Source organism: Bombus pyrosoma, linkage group LG1 (genome assembly GCF_014825855.1).
Source record: "Bombus pyrosoma isolate SC7728 linkage group LG1, ASM1482585v1, whole genome shotgun sequence".
NCBI classification, from domain to species: Eukaryota; Metazoa; Arthropoda; class Insecta; order Hymenoptera; family Apidae; genus Bombus; species Bombus pyrosoma.
This window is the reverse complement of record NC_057770.1, coordinates 15,007,644-15,028,228: the sequence shown is the minus strand read 5'-3', so window position 1 is coordinate 15,028,228 and position 20,585 is coordinate 15,007,644. Positions and strand designations below refer to the sequence as shown.

Here is a 20,585-nt window from a genome sequence, read left to right as displayed (position 1 = left end):
GATATTTAATCATTGAAACACACGTTGACAGTCGTGTCCGTAAATATACATCTCGGGTTGGACTTGGTATTTTGGGCGTTCGACGAATCTTCATTCGAATTGACCATCGTCGTACCGATGTGATGATTACAAGAGGTTACAAGTAATGACGGCAATCGGACAAACCAGATGTCGATGACAATGAATTTAGGTTCGATACGAATCCACGGCCAACGGGAAGACGAATACCATGTGATACACGATTCTGGTGTGACTCAACGTACAAGTCGTACTTCTCTCAATAACTCCCTCAATCACTAACTCAATAACTAACCCCCAGTCCAAATGGAACTGCCCTTATATAGTCCTCTCTCCATCTCTCGGGTCGATCTTTGTTTTTAAGGAGAGTTGCATAATTATTCCATACCTCTGTTATTACACGTCCCTCCCGTGACCGTGGCTACATTCGGTGACTCGTTATGTCACTTCGAGTCCAAGCCCATCGTCATAAACCTTGAGCACCCATAATTGGATTAGAACATTACAACTATTTCTTAGTTTTATTATTTAAGTGTATAATAAAAGTCTGGCCTAGGGTATTCGGCGATTTCCCAAACATTCCAAAAGAAAGGTCCCGATGTCCTTTCATCTCCGACATACATATTTTATATCAACGTGCGCAACATAATTCTTTTTTTATTTAATAATTTACATTCGCAATTTGTCCAATTTGGACATTTGGTATAATTTTTTAGCTGTTTGATTATCATGTGGGTGGCTACCCCCAGCGGGGTACCATCTTCGTGTTTGTTAAGTTATATCCTTTGTGACAACATAATTGTTGTAATAATTTAAAAAATAATAGTCAAAGGATCATAGGACTTTTACAGGAAAGATCGACGAGGATTTAATAATTGGGACTTGGCAGCGTGAAAGAAAGTCTCAGGAAACGTGAAACTGAACGTAAATTATATCCTTCTTTTATCATAGTAACAGCATATCTGATGCATAATAATAGAAACATCGTATACTTATGTAATTTGTATTTAGATATCTTCAGTGCAGTGTAAAGAACGAAAATTACGGTCGAAACTCGACTTTTTTTACAAGTACAGTTGTGATGAAATATGATTATGAACCAGAACCACACGATATTATAGGGTAGGGAGTTAACCATACAAGTAGAGCTAGATAACCGTCAATGTTGCTAAATTAAACATCGGTCGACACTGACGAATTACGCTTTAAAGCAGTAGAGGCTTATTCCTCGTTTAAGATTGATTTAACGACTAATTAATTCCCGGCTGTTCGAACACGGACAGCTAACCGCGGGCACCCTGCTGACTGTTAATAATCATTGCCCACCAAAATTGTCTGCATGCGTACGTTTATCTATCCATCGGCAGGAGAGCTAATTATTTTCTTTTGTGTCTGCTTGGAATATACATGGGACTCCATGCGGAGAAGGGACGAACCCCGTATCATTTCCTTCTTCTTAAATTGGAAGGAACAAAATGGTCCCCTGCTTTTCGATGCTAAGCTTCGACCCATGGCCCCAACATTCTCTGTTTCTTCCTTTTTAATTATCCATCTCTTCGTAGAGAATACTCTACTCGTATAACGTTACTCGTGCGTCAATAAATTCGTTTCAACAAAAATTGTCCTATTTTCGCCAATAAATCAAACCTTCATTCCTTTCGCACAGTAAAGGAAATTTGTTAATATTATTTATCTTTAATGTATGAAATTATAAAATGAGGATGTCAATGGCTTCCTTAGAAACATCTCATCTTCAATGATTTTATATTATAGATAAATAATATTAACAACTATAGTATAAAATCGTTGAAGATGAGATGTTTGTAAGGAAGCCATTGATATCCTCATTTTCTAATTTCTATACTATAGTTGTTAATATTATTTATCTGTACTATAAAATCATTGAAGATGAGATGTTTCTAAGGAAGCCATTGATATCCTCATTTTATAATTTCACCCCTATTCATCGAGGGGTGAAACGTGTGAAACCCCAATCGATAGGGAAATCACATTAAGAGATTAGGATCTGCCAACATCATTCATCGTACCGTGATTTACTTAACGGATAAAAGTCCATTATTAATTACGAAACTCAATGTTAGATTTAACCAATCCAGTGTAAATTAGCTTCTAAATTCATAATATTCTCGTACTTATCCCGTCGAATATAGATAAATAAAAATGATGGAATACAGTTCTCAAACAGAGTACACGCGGCATTCGTTTACGAACGAAGAACAGGGAAGCATGTCTCTCTCGGAGCATCCCTCGTAAATCGAATCTTCGTATATATCTGGTGGCCTGTATCGAGGAAGAAGAAGAAGAAGAAGAAGAAGAAGGGGGAAAAAAGAAGCTGACATATCTATGAGTGTCATTTGGGCGTTCGACAATACTTGCCTTATGGTAAACACACCCATGCAGAGAGCGTGGATGTACGATGAGTCCATAAAACAGAGAAAGGTGGCGAATGAAAGAAGGGACGTTGCGAAGAGGGCCGGAAAAAGATAGAGAAGGGGATGGAAAAGGAGGGAGAAGGGTGGAAGAAGGAGAGGCACGGGTGTACAGCACATCTGCTGTTTGCCATACGGCGATACCAGAAAACCCTCTTGGCTCTCTCCCTCTTCTCAATGGCGGACCATAGATCGATCCTGCCCCATAGAAAACAAGAACGCCTTCCGCTGTGTTTGCCGCACCGCAATTCGTGCTGAGAAACAACCACTGCCACCACGAGAATTTATATTCAAGCAAGGGATAGCAATTTTGTCCTTTTCACCGATCCTCCGCCTCACCTTTTGAACCCAAAGAAACTCGTGTACCTTCTTTCTCTCCGGGGCAACCTGGAAATGATATCGTCGCGTATGATTTTTGGCACAAGCAATATAACAAATGTCCAGCTGACATTGTGGATAAATTTATTTCAGCCGAGTCTTTCAAGTCTTAGATACTGTATATCATAGTTGTTAGAATTTCCATTGGATAGAGATGGTTTGATAGCATAATTACTGCATCGCGGATATTCATGCATTTGTGAAAAATTTGTATATACACAAATACAGAATATACGAAACATATAAATATAAATATATTCAAATATCCAAGAGAATATTATTTAGAACACTTTGAAGATGAAAAAGAATTTGCGTTTACATGCTATTTCTCTAACGCTAACTTTGCCAGATCAGATATTATCTGATTAATTAATTTTTCAATTTTTGTTAATATGAGAATTTAAATAAAATTAGACGAGCAAAATGAATGTAGAATCTTAAATTAAATTTTGAAACCGGCCATTTAACCAGGCCTGGTAAGGTTGGTGTTCGCAAAAATTCACCACGTTAAAATACAGTACGTTGTTAATTAATCTTGAATTGCCAAAACCGTCATTTTATTTGATCTTAAAGGTCGTGACGTGGTTCTTTGTCGCTCATACTTTCCATGTTAGATACCTTCTCTTCTCCAAAATCAACTCTAACAATCTTCCATCCTGGCCCAATCTGTAAGTTCTCGGTCACGCGACCAGAGTTTCTTAAGTTTCTCAAAATACTCATAACATTTGTTAAGAGACACTGAGAAATGCGACTAATCGATCTTCTTGCAATGAAAATCGACCACTCTTCCGTCATCGGAAGCATCTACGATGGTGAGTTTCCACGTTGAAGAATTAATTGGATCTTGGCAAATGTAGACAGACTAATTCTTCATAAAAGTTTCATCGGGGCTCGCTATATTTGTAAAAATAAATGACGCGTTTTTTCCTCGCTGCTGCTCACGAGCAAGCCGATGAATAAGAAAATGCGCGTCGACAATTACGAACGACTTTATTGTCGTGGACATAACGGTGAATCGTGAAAGAATACGAACAAGGTTCGCATACAGATCACCGGATACAGACGTTTAGCGCGATGCTAGCCGACCGATCGAACAATATAATTGTTCACGTCCACGTGCTGAAAATACTGCAGACCCGTGAACGTCTCTCGTGCTTGCACGTTCGTGAGAAATTATTGTGCCGCGCGTGACTGGAGATTTCTATTAAAAACCGGGCAAGAACGCTCGAACGACCGTAAACTTTCCCGTATATCATCCCACGGTGAAGTCAATCATTGAATACAGATTTTTGCTTCGAATATTTTACAACTTTCCTTATACTGATGCTCGTTTTGAGAAAATACGATAATTCATTGTAATCTGAAAAGTTCAGGATATTAAGTAGAAAGTGTCCCAGTTCTTCGATATATAAAATATTTTCTGTTCATTTTAATTCATTACTTTTCTGAAATCCTTAAAATAACTTTTTAACATTGTAATTACGTACCCTGGATACACGCTATCAACTTTGCCATTATTGTTGAAGAATATTTATTTATAACGATAACTTGTACAATTCCATTAATAACATTAGACCACCGGTGCAAGAAGATTGCAGGTGTTTTAATATTTATAAACCCGAGTATATGTTTATACATATGAACATTCGTTACACTTAGAAAAAATAGAATACACTATCAAATTAGAATCACTAATTTCACTGTCATCTCATGTAGTTAACAAAAAAAAAAAAAAAATAAAAAAGAAATAGAAGAGAAATGAAACGAATCGAATGAAACGTAAAGAGACGATTCAAACGATCCTCTGGCAGGTCGTCGCGCAAACAAACCGTTAAACGGTTAAGCAGGCAATTAGAAAAGCGACATGCCACGGAAACTCGTCTGGCACGCTCGTTCGAATAAATTGCCTGTCAACTTTTCGAGTCAGCCACGACGAGCGTTTCACGGATCGTGGCCTCATCCTCTGGCGTGTGCGCGCGTGTGTCAGCGGCATCGCGCGCGGATTTAACCTGTGCCACGGACGCGATTGCGCAACTCGCCGAGTGTCAGCGGGTTCGTCGAGGTTCGTTAACTCTCAATTTTGCGGCAGCCCGCATGAGTCGAATAATCGCTTCGCTCGCGCGCGTCTCCACCACGCCTTATTTGCTGCTCGCTGCATCCACCTCGACCAACGTCTTTTAGCGTCCCTCGAGTGGAAACGAGAAAAACCGATCGACCATCGATCAGTGAAGGACTGAAGAAAAAATGCCCGATTCGCCACGATCTATCATTTTTCGTTCAACGAACAACAAATAGGATTTCGCAAAATATTTCAAATTAGAGTCAGTACGGTGTTGCGTAAATCCAAGAAGTTCAAAAGAAAAATCAAGAAAATTATATCATCGGTATCCGTATGATTAGTGTCGGATTGAAAACAAAATTAGCAGGGTACTTGCTACAGTACAATTGGAAAAGCGAGCTGAAACGTTTTATTGGTACTTGCAATTACAGTAATTCAGGGAGATGGATCTGATTTTTACGAGAAAAGAATTTATGTCCGTATCGCCTCTAGCTAAATTATCGTAGTGAATATATGTCGGAGAAGGATTTGAAGTATGGGCGTCTGATGAACCTTCGCTCGAATTGGCCATCGTGGCGATGCGTTCTAGCGAGACGATGATTACAAGAGGTTACAGGTAATGACGGTAATCGGACGAACGAGAGGTCGATGACAATGAATTTATTTCGATACGAATCCACGGCCACGGGAAGACGAATCCGACATGATCCACGATCCTGGTGTGACTCCACGTACTAGTCGTAATGACTCTCTCAATAAGTAACTCCATAACTTTCTCGATATCTCACTAACTAACTAACTAACTCCCAGTGCAAATGGAACTGCCCTTATATAGTCCTCTCCGCACCTCTCGAGTCAATCTTTGTTTTTAAGGAGAGCTGCATAATTATTCCATACCTCTGTTGTTACATGTCCGTCCCGTGATCGCGGCTACGTTACCCTAAACCCTGAGTACACATAATCGGATTAGCGTCTTACAATTATTTCCTATTTTTATTGCTTAAAAATAGGTAGCTACAATAAAAGTCCCGATGTCCTTTCATCTGCGACATATATTTTGAATATCTGCGGTTTACGTAACAAGGATACTTCCTATGGATGTGTTTGACAGATGTTAAAAGATGTATCAAGATTCGGAAGAACCACATTTAACAGGTTGGACGCGTTTGATATATAGACTGGGTGTTCGTTCTTGCAAATTTCTTTCTTTGTTTGTTAATTTTTTATCACTTGAATCTCGAACGTCCTAATGGAAGGCTAATTATGGGATCCGTTGATGAGAGCTAATGTCCGTGTGTCTTCTGCGAGTAAGTAGCTTCTCCACAAGATGTATTAATGGCGTTGGAATAATGAATATATGTAGAGTAATTTAACGGAGGAAGCGACGTAGATCCTATTGAGAGTTAAGGTTTGTTGCTGTTAGTGAAACATTATTAGACAACGCTGTATTCTCGTTCGTATCCTAATCGCTCACACGATCTACACCCCTTTATGAAATGTATAACACATCTAATTCTACATTAATTACACTCTTGCGATCTCCCCGGTGAACCACGATCTTCACCTTTATCGCTTACACAAATCATAATCTTTTTTCTCTCCATTGTGCCACTCGTTACGATTTTGTATTACACGATCGAGGACGATGAACAAGAAGTGCTTCCGTTTCTTGTGTCAGAAGTCAAAGCCACTTAACCGCCAGTAATTCTAACGATGCGCCAAAACCGGTGCAAAAAATTAATATTTCAAGAGCGTGCATCGGAAGAGAAAGCAGATCCAAGCGAAGGAATCGTTGGTCCCGTGGGACGGATGGGAGCCGCTGCAAAAAATTCGGTTAGGATTCCTTTTTCACCTGGACATGGAATTTCGTTGGCAAAAACGAGCGTGCACTATGCCCGTTAGAGGCGGACGACCAGTGGCGGATAAGCGTAGAGGGGAGAGAAGCAGAGAGAGGAAGGCGAGAGAGATAAAAGGGTTCGCGTGTAGATGACCAGCGTGCTTTCTGAGAGTCCAGTTTGCGATGAAATTAGCCGTGTCTGCTCGGGCTGAGACAAAAAGTAATGGCTTTCACGCTAGGCACTCGGGATTAATTAACGAAACGACCAAAAATGGCGGCCGTACGTGCCCGTTCCTTGGGGCTATGTATAAGAACCGATTCCATTCCCTCCTCCTTGTCTTGTTCCACATTAGGCCATGCGTAACGAGCACAGCAGAACCATCGGTCCAATCGTCACCTGCCATTCAAATTTTTCAAATTACTTCTCCGTTATACCACTGGATCGATCATGGACTAATTGGTCACCTTCATTCCCATTTTTTCGAATCTCATTCCACGTTGATAGCCGTTCACCTTGTTTTTAAATTACGCTTATTATACATATGTAGCTGTAATTGCTTCCAATTATTTAACGCGTATCTTCTCCCGTCGCTACTAACGAGCTGAAACTTCTTTAAAAGAGCTATCATTCGTGGAAATTTATCTTTCAAATGATAATTTACACGACGACACGTACTTCTTATGTTTTTCTACGCTTACTTGTACACGCCGCATTATCATACACCATCGATCAACGCAACAATTTTTAAATTACTTCGCTTCGCGATTAAATTAAACTTCTTTCTCTCGTCCCAAAAGGATATTGCCACGAAATCGATTCACCGTGACTTCCGCTTTCCGCTTTCACGTGAACGTGTCCACAGAGAGAGAAAGAGAGAGAGAGAGAGAGAGAGAAGCTGTACGCACCTCTCGGTTCAGAGATTTCAAATTTCGACGGGATAATCGGCCGGTCAGTCGACGTTTCAACTTTCGAAGGAAGACGTAGGCGACTCGTGCGACAGCTTGACAGCCGGACATTAACGATCCGCGATGGATCCATGCGTGATTTCCATCGCGAGAGCAGGGGTTTCGTTCGCAGGTGCGCCAAGGTAAATCGAAACTCGAATCGATGCTCGAGCCGTGGCCATTGTGTACGCGAGGATTCATCGCGAAGCCAACCGAACGAAGATAAATTTCCCGTCGAGAAGACGATTTTAACGAAATGCTTCCTCCGTTCTATGGATGAAAAATTAATTGCGAAACCGTCATTCCAGCAACAACTCAGTCGGTTATCACAGTTATCGTGAAATCTGTGGAAATATTTGAGTTCGCTTATTTTTCCCGTATTTTACGTATTTGCTTTGCTGAAAGAGTATATGCATATACAAGTTGAGTTTTACGCTTACCAGCTGATCGGATTCATCGATTAAGTTGTCGAAGGAGTCGACTGCTTACTTCTGAAACCTGGTATGCTAGATGGCTACTCTTCTGCTGCTTGATTTTCACGGAATATTCTTTATTGCAAACTGCAGCAAGTTGTCTCTTTTTAACGAGCTTGAAGTCTAATCGAAGAAGCTGATCCAACCCGTTCGGCGCTGTGACAACCAGCAAGAATCGATCTCGTTGCCGCAGAAATCGATTCGTAGAAGATACTGTCACCGCGTGATCCATCCCTTTGCATTACAAAAACGTTGTAAACTAACAATACTGGTGTCAATCAAAATGATCTTGGAATAAAATAAAAAGCAAAATGCAATTATAAAAATATATTTATTTGTATATTTGTTTATAACGATGTTATTCAATTTATTGTTTTCTTTCGTATCCTACTCCGCTTATTCTAATAAGCGGAACATAAATACTATTTATTTAATACACAAACTTTTGCAGAATAGTAATAAGCGACGAACTAAATACCTGAGGATGAAATTTAACATCACAGAAATATTCAAATAATAAACAAAGTACATCAAAATATTAATTCCATGTATTTAAATATGTACAATGGACACCTTGAAATCGTCCCATATTTGTGGACATTGTATCCAAAAAATTGTTTATATTTTATTTGTTAATTCCTATGTTTCTAATAACTAAAATATAGCTATATAAAAAATAAAATAAATATAAAAATATAAAATATAAAAAATATAAAAAATATAAAAATTATAAATATAAAAAATATAAATAAATATAAAAAAAATAAAATAAATATAAAATATCGCTTGTTCCTCGTCACTACGTTTCATTATTGCAGGAACTCCGAAATGCTTTCCTTTTCTTCGGAGGTAATAAGAACATGCGATTTTCCCAGCTGAATATTATAACATTTTCCTGTTCCAATTAACGGTTACCGTTTTTAGTGCATTTTTTAAAATGTTTCGTTTTTCGCGTCCTGCACGAAATTAATGAATTAATGAATCGTGAATTAATTATTTGGTTATCTAAATTGTGCAGCAGCAATTAAGATTCAAACTGCATCCTGATCACTTATCTTATTTATTATACATTTATCTAAAGTGACGACGAGTTTCACGTTAATTGCTTGCTGTTTCTCTTTGACTTTTCTGGATTACTCGGTTCTAGTTTGTTAAAAAGAACATGCTCATCTTCGATAAAACCTTCGACTGAGGAATTTTCTAGTTCGCCGGTAAATGAAGTTGATTATAATTGTGTTTATTTTACAATATACGAAAAAAAATTAATTTATAATCTACAAATATATTAAAACAAGTTCAGAAATAAAAATATATATAAAATTTTTTAAATATATTTCTTGTATTTTCTACATTGCATCAAATCGTCGTTTGCGAGGATCTTCCACTTCTTGCAGAATTGCTGTTCGGTGCTCCTTTTTCATGAAATTTCTCTCTGCTCCAGTCGTTGATCCTATTCTGCACTTTTTCCTTTCATTTAAAAGAAGCAGATTATCTTCATCAAGTTTTATCATGCCCAACATATCATTACGAAGGATATCAAGAAGATCGTCTAGCGAGTCAACGAATTCCTTTTCTCCTCCTTTTTGTAATTCATTTCCACGTTTATAACTCCATTGCAATTGTCGCTAGCTTTGATACATTGCTATTGATTTTGTCGTACGTTTCTTCTTACAGAGATATATTACTTTGTCCCAAAATATTTCCACTTCTTTTATCACTGTCGCGGCACTTGATCGGAGATCCACTTTTACTTTCCGTAAATTATAAAACAATGCGTGCAAATCTTGATCGTTGGTTGCAAGTTTTAAACCAATGATCCACCTTTATTATACTCTGCAAATATATCTTATCGAAGCTTCTAGTTTCCATTTTCTTAAACGCACTCTCTCTTTGAATATAACGCTGCGATATATACACCTGGAAATCTCAACTAAAAATGATAAAACGAACGCTTGCTGTGAAGTGATAAATTTATTTATTGCAGTGAAGGGCGATCTCAGGTAAAAACATGAAAACAAGTAAGACAATTTTCCACCTCAGGTAGCCAATACACGTAGTAACGTGACTCAAACGCTGCGTTATTTACTATGCGCAAATAAAACTGAAAGATTGTATTTTTCTATATATTTCTAATTATATTATACGTAAATATTATTATTGTACGTATAAAACATTATATTTTAAAATTTTGTTAGAAAAATATTCTCAAACGTGTCTAAAATATCGAACACAATTATGTTCAAAACTGACGTGAAACCATAAAAATGTGGCTCTGCTTCCTATCTTCTGATTTTGTGCATATCATTACCCCATCGGATGTAAAAATTAATGACAATTAGTGAGATTAATTATCGATAAGGCCAAAAAAGATCGCAGGTGGAAAGATAAGAAGCTCGCTGGTATACACTCTGTCGCTAATTTTCCAATTTCTCTGACATCGTCGCATCCAAAAAGTGAATAAGTGTCACTGTACGAAGCTTAACCATCGTCAAATTAACCAAACCACCCTGCAATTCCCTTCACTCCGCCCTATCTCTCGTAGCAAACTTTCAGCGCCGAAAACCTGGCCAACAACGGTAACATCAACACCAATCTCGCCTGGAAGGTACCATTTTTCATCGAAAACGCGCATCGATCGACACGACGAACTCATCGTTCGTTGCATATACACGCGAGCTCGTACACGAGCCATGGCCCGGATCCGGATGATGAAACGGTGCGCGGCCGGGGCAATTTGACTTACGACATTTTGAAAGCGAGCCGACCGATCGTGGGCGTGTGTTGAAACGTTGCGATGTCGGACGGGTTTTGCGTGGGCCTGCGGCGCATTACATCTGGCCAGGTACGCTGCTTATGATGGACGAGACAGGTGATTATGCGTGTGGAAACCAGCATGTGAACTCGCGCGCCCCGTACTTTGGTGTGGGTGCTCGTCGCGGGCCTCACTAGCGTCCGTGTGGGTGCGGTGCACGAGGCTCTGTCGCCGTGGCATGTGTGGGTTCCCAGTACCATTCCGCGCATCGGATAACCTCGTAATTTCTGATTTTTCTACGGGTGTCGTGACACTCGCGGAATGTCCCGAGAAACCGATTCGTGGCAGTGTTTCCGCCTGTTCGGGTCTCGCAGACTTGCTATCCGGTGACACATGAGTGGATAAGTGTTTGTGAATGCCCGGCCAAGTTTTGTGAATTCGTTTTTGATTAAATAGATGGAATAGAGGTGAAAGATAATAGGGATAATGTTTTATAACCGTGACTACTTGGAAACTACGTGATTGCGTATTTTAAATAAGAAGGAAAATTCAAAATTTTTGCTTGGAAATATAACTTTATTCAATTAGGTATTGTCCGTTTTTGTCGACGACCTTTTGCCATATTTCAGGCAGCGTCATAATTCCATGTTCATGAAACTTCTGATTTTTGTTAACAAAAAACTGCGTTAAATGTGATTTTATATCATCAACGTCATTAGAAATTTTACCATTTAAGAAGCTCTGCATGGGACGAAATAAATGGTAATCTGAAGGCGCAAGGTCTGGGCTATATGGTGGATGTGACAACACATCCCAACCAAAGTTCCAATAATTTTTGGCGACTGACCAAAGATGTGTAGCGCTTTGCATTATCATGCTGGAAACAACACCTTTACGATTTGCCAATTCTGGCCGCTTTTCTTCAACTGCATCGCTCAGTTTGGCGAGTTGTTGAACGTACACGTTTGAATTAATCGTTCGGTTTCTTGGTAAAGGTTCAAAGTACAGAATTCATTTATAATCCCACCAAACNTGACGGCATAATCTTTTTTTGGTGAATCTCAGCTTTTGGTGTCGTCTGGACTGGTTCACCTTGCATCACTCACGATCTTTTCCGATTAACGTTCTTACAAACTATCCACTTTTGGTCGCCAGTAATCAGTCGTTTCAGAAATGGATCAATTTCGTTGCGTTTCAGAAGCGAATCGCAGATGCTAATGCGTTGCGTCAAAGGAATTTCCTTAAGCTGATGAGGGACCCATAAATCGAGTTTCTTGACACAGCCAAGCTGTTTTAATTTTTTTTCAATGCATGTACGCGATACATCGAGCTTCTCTGCAATCTCACGCGTTGTGCTATGACGATCTGAATCGACAATGACCTTGATATGGGTCTCATTAACTTCAACTGGACGACTAGATCGTTGAGCATTCTTCAGTGAAAAATCACCAGAACGAAATTTGGCAAACCAATTTTGACACTGCCTTTCTTCCAAGGCTTCATTCCCATATACGGCACATAACTTCTTGTGTGCTTGCGATGCGTTCTTGCCTTTTCGGAAATAATACAATAAAATGTGTCTGAAATGCGCGTCTTTTTCTTCCATTTCTAAATTGAAATAAAAACGAAACTAAATAACTAATCGATGCAATTTTTTACTGAATTAAAGCTGGAAGTCCAAACATCAAGAAAACAATATAAGTTAGATGCTTTGAACACGGTGACAAAACAAAAGAATGTGGATAGCACCAATATATGGATAGCAGTTTATATTATATCTATCTCTTCATATACCATGTATCTTAATGTTTTTCGCAGAAATGTTATATTTTAGAAAATGGTTTCAATGTTAAAGAAAATTGTAGTCTTCAATCAAGAACGTGGTGTAACGTTATCTTAAATTTAATTTGAGTCTAATAATAAAATTTTAGTTCAAAGATGGAAAATAGACGGCAAACCTTAGTCGCAGCTGCTAAAGTAAAAATCTACCTGCGATTTAAAATAATCTGCCTCACGTCGGTCAACCATAAAGATATTTATTTAACAAAACAAAAGAATGTGCTATAACTACCTACTGACAAATTCCGCAATCACCTAGTTGCCAATCCTAGATACTTCCTGAGGGTTTGGAAATTTGTCTCCAATCATAGCGAAATGAAAAACGAGGAAGAGTAGAATAAGATTGGAGGACTGACAATAAGAATAAAATTTAATAAATCTAACGTTAACGCATAAGAAAACCGTTCATAATAAAAATAAGATGGAAAATACAGAAGATAAGTAAAACGCTGAAACACTAAGGATAAATCTTTGTGATTGTAATAATAACACCAGAGTTTCTGAATGTTCATCAACATTTTAGAAGTTCGTTTCCAATCAACTAAATAAAATATAGGTAGCCTAAATTAAGGTAAAATGAAAATTTAAAAAAACTAAGAACAAAACTTTATTATATTGGTGCCTATTAAAGCATGAGCATTGCTGGTGACTGATAATGCCAAGATTCTAAAGTGTTTAACTACATACATTTACAATTTGTAATATTTTTAATATTACAATAAAAATCTAAGGAATGAATTGCAGCATAAAATATTTAAACAGTTCTATTCTTTCATAGATATTCTTTTTTATACTAACTCTTGTACTCTTATCATCTTATAGATATATTCATATACATCTTTTCTTAATACTAGATATAACATAATCTGTTTAATGTGTAATATGTATGTCTCATTGAAAAAAGCGACAACACTTTAACGCTGCATGCAAGTGTAGCGGCACATGAGTTAGAGGACAATTCAAATCATGCTGTTGTTTTGCCTCGGAGTATCAAGATCGCTGGGATACAAGTAATGTAAGAATAAATAAACTCTGGGAAAAACAACGTCGCCGCTGCGCACAACCTTCGAACGAAGACGAGTTTGAATTTTCCGACTTTCCCCCGACCAGTATAAATAAACCGACGCAATCGAAAAGAGTTTTGTATCTACCAGTATCAACGAGCTATCTAAGTATTATCACGGGTTATCTACCGAGTTATCGACGAGTATCTAGCGAGCATTTATTGAGTATTAATTAGCAATTTTACTTTGCGATTTATACACTGTACGAGCGACTCAGCGAATATTTATATTTATTTATTATTTTAAATATATTCGACGGTCACAACAGCAACGAGCAATCTCGTCATTAAACCTCACCGATCAACGTCCTCTACATAAAATATATAAAATCCGTTACTTCGTCAACGTGTTATTTTTCTATTTAATGACATAAAATTGTTAAATTGTAATTGTTTAGTAAAATGAGAATAAATGATATGTTAATAAAGTAAAGAAGAAATTTGAATGTTGAATAGAATCTCAAATATCCTACTTATTAAAATCAATATCGTAGATTGCGTTATTTCTATCCTATTGAATTAGCAAAGCTATGCGCTGTAAATCCTCCACGTTATGAAATATTTCTAATTGAAATATTTCTATGTTTCCCGTAGCGGAGGAATTTAATAGAAAACAGCCACTCTTTACATAGCTAAGGCGTGGAAATACGATTTCGAAATTCCTAATCAGTACAACTTTGTAATAATCTTTAGGTACATTGAATAAAAATACGCGCAACAAATTGCATAACAAATCGTCGATCCGGTGCCAGTAACACATTACGTATTCGCTGCTATCGAAATACAAATTGAATAGTTGAGTCAGTAGCGTTACTTAACCGTTAACCCTCAGCCAGCGAAGGCTGAAAGTGTCGAATTTTTTATTTTGATATATCGAAGAATTAACTCGAAAGGCTTTTAGACCCCCTCCCCCTTGCCAACCTCCATACATTTATTTCTATGATGGTGTAGAGGACTTGTGTACAGGATGGTTGATCGTGAGATTCATTAGACGAGATTGCTCGTTATTGAAACCGTCAAATACATTTAAAATGTTAAATAAATAATTACAGAAGGATTCTTCAAGACAGTGTATAATCGCTAAATATAATCGCTGATAACTCGTTGGTCGAGCGATTAATTGATAACTGGTTAATAACTGTTCGATACTCGGTAGATACTTGTAGATACTCGATAGATACTGACTCTTTTAGATAGCTGTACTCTTTTCGGTTGCGTCCGCTTATTTATACAGGTCGGAGGAGAGTCGGAAAACTCAAATTCGTCTTCCTTCGATGGTTGCACGTAGCGGCGACATTGTTTCACCCGGAGTTTATTTATTAATAACGATATTGCTACTCCGAGGCAAAACAACAGCATGATTTGAATTGTCCTGTAGCTCACGTGCCGCTAAAAGGAATAAAATTGTTATATAATTTTTAATAGAACCTATATTTACGTGTTGGGATTTTCTAATAAATAAATTTACTTAAAAAATAAAATCATTGAATTAGTTTGGTAGAATAACAATAAGTAGATTCCGCAGCCTAAACGTCTGCGTTTGTGCATTTATTTAAAGCAGCAAATTTAAAACAGTAAAAATGCACATAATGCATATAATACAGAAAAATAAAGAAAATGTCCAAAGTATAGCACTCGTTGCAATATTCAACGAACAAGGCAAGCCTCCAATTAGATTTCATTTCCTTAGTTATATTCGCAGAAATATGAATTTGTATAAAAATCCGCAGTCTAATTATAAATATCAGAAATCTATATCGGTCAGAATTGACCCAGCTCTCACTTTCCAGGCAGAAAATACATCGACCAACGTACGCGCCAATAGCAGCCAGTGTGTTAAGTTTTAAGAAATTCAAGTTCGAACAGCCTCGAAAGTCCACTTGTCTCTTGTGAACATTGAGTAACGATCCATAACGAATCCAATGGACAGAGTATCAGTTAAACTCTGACCGCCATTTAACCCTCGTGACGCTTCATTTGCACAAGACGCGGATGAAAGGGGAAGCGAAAAAATGAAGAAAAAGCGTGAAAATTGTGGAACTTCGGTGTAAAAGACTGCGGGTGGCCGTTCTTCTTTCTCAGTGGGCAATTTGCCCTGGATACAATTCACCTTCCATTGTTTTGTAACTGATCCCACCAATTTCAGTTTCATGAGGGTAGTAAACCTGCAGGATGGACGTAACTTGACCCTAATTTATTGGGAACCATCGAAACAATACGGTTACTTTGTCTTTTGACAACTGTTTAAATATTATGCAACGTGAATCGGGATTGCAATAAAACTCCATTTCTCTGAATTCTGTTTATAGAAACGAAATTTTAGTCAATGCTTACTTCGACGTGTAGCACTGAGAACACGTTACGTTTTGTAAGTTGTAGTTAGAAAAGAAAAACTAAAGTACAAGTTTTATACTGAAGAGTTTTATGGTCTACGTTTATTGCTACGAATGTTAACTGACTATGAATTGAGCAGCTTCCAAAAAGTGATTTAGTCTAATTGTAATTGAATATTTATTGGCATTCATTAGCATTTAAGCAGCAGCCTTTTCAAATTCTGTTATGTGAATGAAAGACAATACGTATTGGGGAAAATTAGTGAATTATTAGGTATAATTCTAGTTACAATATATAAAGTCTCTGTTCCCTAATGAGTTCATAAAAATGAAATTTTATTTACTATAAACAAGAACAGATATATTTCAGAATTCATATTGTATGTGGATTCAACAAATGGATCGATTTCAAACAGTTAGAAAGTGTATGAATGAAAAATTAGTAGCAGTTACTTTAGAGAGTAATTTGTATGAAGGCAAACCTCGATGCCGGGTCAGTTTTCACCGCAGGTAGCTCGAGGATTCGTTTCACCCTCTTTTGTTTGCATTTCGTTCTGATACTCTATTTCTCCACAGGATCGTAAATATCGTTGGTGAAAACCGCAACAGAAACCATGATCGCGAGTTTTATTTACGTCTGGGCTAATTAGAGTAAAGGTCATGGTCAGGAAATCCAAGCAACAGCGGAATCACTGTCTCATTGTATAAATAAGTATACCTTTCCCTTTGGATAGTTTCAAGTAATTGCTGGATTTATAAATAAAAAAGGCCTTGCCAATTTTTCTCATTCTTTTCAAAACATACAAAATGTACTCTAGCTTCTTCGTTTTCTGTTGTATCTTGCTAAACCTCATTAAAGAAATATTAGGTCGTCCAAAATGTGTCTTTCTTTCGCAAACGTGTTTTGTACAACAGTGCACCTTTGTACAAACGTGAAACCAAATCTGTGAAATGTCGTGGTGTTTATCTGAACAGAACAAAATGGATCGTACGTAATTCGACAAAATAATATAAACCAAAAAACGTTGTGTGTCTATTATTTCCTCATAAAATTAAAGAAACTTTTCGCATAATCTAATAAAATAGTCAAACTCGAAGATGGTATTCCGCTGGGGGTAGCCATCCACATGTTATTTAGCAATTAAATTAGAAAAATTTATCAAATGTCCAGCTAGACAAATTGTAAAGTACAAATTAAATAATAAAAAAAATGCTAAATTCCATAGTCGTAAACTTCATACTACAGAAATGGCATACTTAAAAGTATTAAAAGTATTCATCAAGCTACGAGGCACTCATTATGCTATATGCAAACATTCTCACCCTCCGCATATTGAACAATTTTAATATTGAACACTTCAAACTCTGTTCAAGGATTGTTGATGATCTTAACAGATACTTAGGAACAACATGATCGTCGCGGCGAGTACAATTGTTACAAATAAATAGGTGTAGCTCGGGGCTGTATTTAAGGACAGGGTACGCGTCACGCCTATATCCGGCCGGGTATTTCCGCTCTACGAAAAGCACTGAATTGGACACGACGTTGTTGTCTGGGGAGAAAAAGACAGACGATGCAGACAAGTCGGTCGCGCGAGTTGGCGAGCGCCGAAACGTCGGATCTGTGCGAGTAAATACACGTGGACACGCCCGTAGCAATTACACGAGTGCCTGCAAGTATAATGAGCCGTGCGTTTCATTGTGATTTATGCCGCGGCCAACTTGTTCCGTGTCAAGACATCATCTTCCTTGTTCTGTTGGTTGTAAATTTGCGATGAACCGGCCAGACATTCGTACGAAAACTATGGTCACAAGTTTCACCTCAAACTGAGAATCATACGTTGATACGGGGATTGAAGGTGTTAGTGGATTTTTTAGTATTGACAAGATCTCTTCTTTTTATTAGTCTTTGTTTATATATTCTTTTGAATTTGTTGAAGTAATTCTCACTTCTAGCAAAACTCTACATCTTCTCTAGTGTTTAGTTTTCTTAGTTCTCGAAGCCTCAATGAACTTGAAGGACCTGTCAGCCTCGTAGCTTTTTTTAGGAACTCGCTTTGCACAGATGGTGCAACGGGGTACATACAAGCAAATTTTTCGTAATTATATATGTCGAGTTATCATTGAGGTTAGGGGCGTTTAACGAACCTTCATTTGGATTAGCCATTGTTGTTATACAATATAGATGATACTTAACGGTACAAATATGGTTATTACAGAATTTGACAATTAGCCATGGCGATTAGGTCCTCCAGATGCTAATGACAAAAGTCAAACTGAACTTACTTGTCCACAGTACAAGTAGAACTCAGTATACTGGTCCTCAGTCCAAGTGGCGCTGCACTTATGTACTCTTCTCTGTACCTCTCTGTACCCTTTGGGTCAACTATATTTTTAAGGAGAACAACATTATACAACTACTCTATACCTCTGTTAGGTAAAAACGTGCATCACGTGATCGTAGCTACGTTTAGCGACCAGATGTGTCACTTCGAGCCCAAGCCTAGCGTCATAAATCTGGGGAAAACATAATCGAATTAAATCATAAACAACTACTTCTAAATTTTATTATTTAAGTACAGTTATAATAAAAAATCTAGATTAAAGTATTGGGGATTTTCCCAAAAATTCCAAAGGAAAAGCCTCGATGTTCTTTCATCTCCGACATATAAATACCCATAGGCCCATGGCTTTGGAGCTCTTTTGTAAAGTAACGCTGCTAGCGTGCGGTTCTGGACTAGCATACACATGGTATTAAGTCGTCTGGAAAGTTTCTTTCGTTTTATAAGGAAATAATGGATGCACATTTTCCGTTTTATATTATCTTATCGAATTACCTATGATCCATTTTGTTCTATCAAAATAAATATCACAACGTTCGACAGATTAGGTTTCATGTTTGTATAAAGATGCATCGTTGTAAAAGACGGGCCTGTAAAAGAAAGACACTTAATACTTATACTGTTGAGGAAAATATTAAGTTGGTATGATCACTAGTTCCTACATGCTAAGTTGGTACGACTTCTAACGACGCTCCTTTGTCTTTGGCGTCGGCCACGTGTTAAACATCTGAGTGTATCTGGTGTGTTCGTATGGCTGTATATGGTGGTGAAATACAGAACGTAACAACTAAATGTGTGTGAATCAACAAATATCAAACTCCAAAACCTATTTAATAACATATTCTTAAACTTACTTAAATATATTTCTATTATACATTCATTCATTCATTGCCTCTTTCTATTCCGAGATAAAACCTCAACAGAATTTACACGAAATTTACAAATTGATTCGTACCGCGTCAAGAAGCACAGTTATGTAGATGGAGATGACACCATTGGAACATTCGAATAATTAAGTAAAACTGATACCACGACAGAGCGTTGAAAGTGAATCTCGAATAGATAATAAAGACTATTTTTGCTTTTCACTTCTCTATTTCCTAGAATTCCGTCGAAATTTACACATTGATTCATAATACATGAAAAAATCTTATTATGCTCCATACCATAAATTAAGAGGTTAAATCACTTGGGTATTTTCTTATAGCCATCTTAACATATATTCACTGTACAGATTATTAACTAAGATACTTGGCTGATTCTTAATCTCTGTTTGTATCCATTAACGAAATCTTCAATTATATTTACAACAAATTCAATTTCAGGATCCTCATCTCGAATATACCACTACACGAGACACTGACTACTGTTCGATGAACGATATTCGATATTCGATATTCGATATTCTCAGATATTCGATAATCACTTTCAATGTTCGTTTCCTTCGTTAGATAAACCTTCTTTTAATCTATCTCAATATCTAATAATTCATAAAAGAAACAATGAACCTAAAAAGATATAATTCGATTTCGACGAACAGTCTGAAAACCTATAATATTCCCATGAAATATAATTCATAGGTCAAGATAATTTCCCATAAATCCAATCTGCCTCTTATCTCGACCGGTATTATTAATCATTGGAGTACAGCGAAAGAGAAATACAGGAGAGCAGATCGTACGCGGAGAGCTCCATCCTGATCGATAAATCGGCTGGGCTAAACAACTCGTCAAAACCATGACACATGACCTGCACGACATGACAGGCGTCATGGGCATCGCGTGTCGCGCACCGTCGCTCTAATACCATTCGGTTCCATGTATTATTCAATCAGCCAATAAGGAAAACACGCCATTCGTGCTACACTCGATCCTTCTGCGTTCGTGTTTGTTCGTGATACGCGTACCAGAGGAGGGTGCTGCTAAATGAACTTGCGATCGTGGAAAATTGTCCTCGACAGGGTCTGTCGAAAGTTAATCACGCGGATTGAGCGGTCGAACGTTGACAGCTCGCCACAGACACAGCGTAGAAAGAAACGCACGAGTGAACGAAAGAATGTAAAGGCATTGGGCGACTCTCGTTGCGATGGGCGCTGC

General features: G+C 37.7%; 2 long non-coding RNA genes across 4 annotated transcripts; both read right to left on the bottom strand.

Annotated features, from left to right (window-relative positions):
- Positions 1 to 16,431: 16,431 nt before the first annotated feature.
- On the bottom strand, positions 16,432 to 18,576 carry LOC122565931. Its single transcript, XR_006316326.1, has 3 exons — positions 18,434 to 18,576; positions 16,866 to 17,114; positions 16,432 to 16,789 (listed from the first exon to the last, which is right to left on the bottom strand). It is a non-coding gene; the product is annotated as an uncharacterized LOC122565931 (long non-coding RNA).
- Positions 18,577 to 18,770: 194 nt separating this feature from the next.
- On the bottom strand, positions 18,771 to 19,809 carry LOC122569708. Of its 3 annotated transcripts, none has more exons than XR_006317560.1 (5): positions 19,656 to 19,809; positions 19,344 to 19,589; positions 19,152 to 19,243; positions 18,985 to 19,079; positions 18,771 to 18,910 (listed from the first exon to the last, which is right to left on the bottom strand). It is a non-coding gene; the product is annotated as an uncharacterized LOC122569708 (long non-coding RNA). The 3 variants fall into 3 exon arrangements; XR_006317570.1 differs by having other exon boundaries at positions 19,152 to 19,315; positions 19,445 to 19,589; XR_006317549.1 differs by having other exon boundaries at positions 19,152 to 19,589.
- Positions 19,810 to 20,585: the final 776 nt, after the last annotated feature.